A 1629-nucleotide genomic window follows, 5' to 3' on the forward strand; every position below is an offset into this window, starting at 1 on the left:
TTTACACTCTTTTTTCGATCTGTGTACAAGGGATAATTGAGACGGCAGCGAAGATTCGGGATAGGCCAGATCGATTTGGTAGGAAAGGCCTCAAGTACACAAGGTCAAATATTTGACAAGGACAGAACTCAAGAAACAACATCTGTTTGACACTTGTTGCGAACATTAAAAGCGACACAAACATTTTTGCTCGGGCACTACCAACGCCCGACGTCGACCCAACCGTCGCGGCCACGTGAACGGGGTGCCGTGGCAATTAACGAACCGCGATCGCAGCAAGCGGGTTCAAATCTGAATTTTGGATTAGGTGTAAAAATTTTCTCGTTCGAACAGGACGCACATGGTTGATTGTGAGGATAATAAATTAATTTGTTAACGCGTTTGCGTTTGTGTTAAATTAGATTAATAAATTAAATTAGCTTACAATTATTAATGATTCTTAGAAAAAGTGGCTTGGGGCTGTCCAATTATTATGTAAGGGTTTATGGGGGCAGGGTGGGGGTTTAAGAAATCTTATACAAAAATACAAAAATGGTCGGGTTCTCATACAAAAAATCTTACAAGGGGGGGACGAGGTATCGAAAAATCGCAAAAATTCCCTTACGTAATTAATGGACAGCCCCTTGGTGACGGAAACTGTAGTTCAGTTTGGTTTTGAAAACGGTGGTTTGTCTGTGGTGTGGTGCAAAGCGGTTAGGAATCTATGAGAGAAACCAAAACTGGTCTTAAGCAAACGAGACAGCGGTTCGATAGCACTGTGGAGCGACTCCCATTTCGACCGTTCGTGCATTAACTCCGACATGTGTGGGCTATTCACTCCAGCCTCGTGGAACGGAAAGCGGAATGTATCGTACATGGACAATTATAGTAGCCACTTCCAGCGTTGCCAACCTTCCAGATTTATCTGGATTTATCCAGATTTTTGAGGTCTCATTTTGCAAAAATCTGGAAGATCCAGACATTTGTTTTCGGGATTTGTAAGGTTTTTCTCGGAATTTGTAAGGTTTTTCCCGGAATTTGTAAGGTTTTTCCCCGGAATTTGTAGGGTTTTTTTACACGATTCAGACTTTTTCAGGCAACATTTCCTAAATCATCCAGATTTCTCAAAAATTGACCTGGCGACCCTGGCCACTTCATGACGGTATATCTGCTCGTATCGAAAGATGAGATGCTGCAAGAATTCGAACAGTACTCTGCACTGGTGCTGTCATTTCATTCTTCGGTACAAGGGTATCGAGGCTCCGGTGCGACGACGGCGGGGAGTATACTAGCAAGTCGTTCTTCCTATACTGTGCGCGGCGTGTGAGGTGAAACGAGTCGAATGAGGTGTTTTGCATTAGTCGTCTCACGTCACGTGAGTCGAAACCGGCCGTTTCATCTCACACGCCGCGCAGAATAAGCCTGAAAGTTCCTGAAGCCCGCGAGCCGATCGAAAGTGAATCTGTTGACCACGAGGAGTACGATGGCATATAGAAATAGTCTAGTCGTTCAAAGTCGTGGGAAGGAAAAGGTTAAAATAAACTTTTCTTTTCGTAGCAGTGAAGATTAATTTCTTCTATGTTATGTCGGATAGACTAGGCTTATAAGTTTCTCAAACAAGTGAATGAATTAGAATTCTAAGCAACAATG

This window comes from Aedes albopictus, chromosome 1, assembly GCF_035046485.1.
Source record: "Aedes albopictus strain Foshan chromosome 1, AalbF5, whole genome shotgun sequence".
Taxonomy (NCBI): domain Eukaryota; kingdom Metazoa; phylum Arthropoda; class Insecta; order Diptera; family Culicidae; genus Aedes; species Aedes albopictus.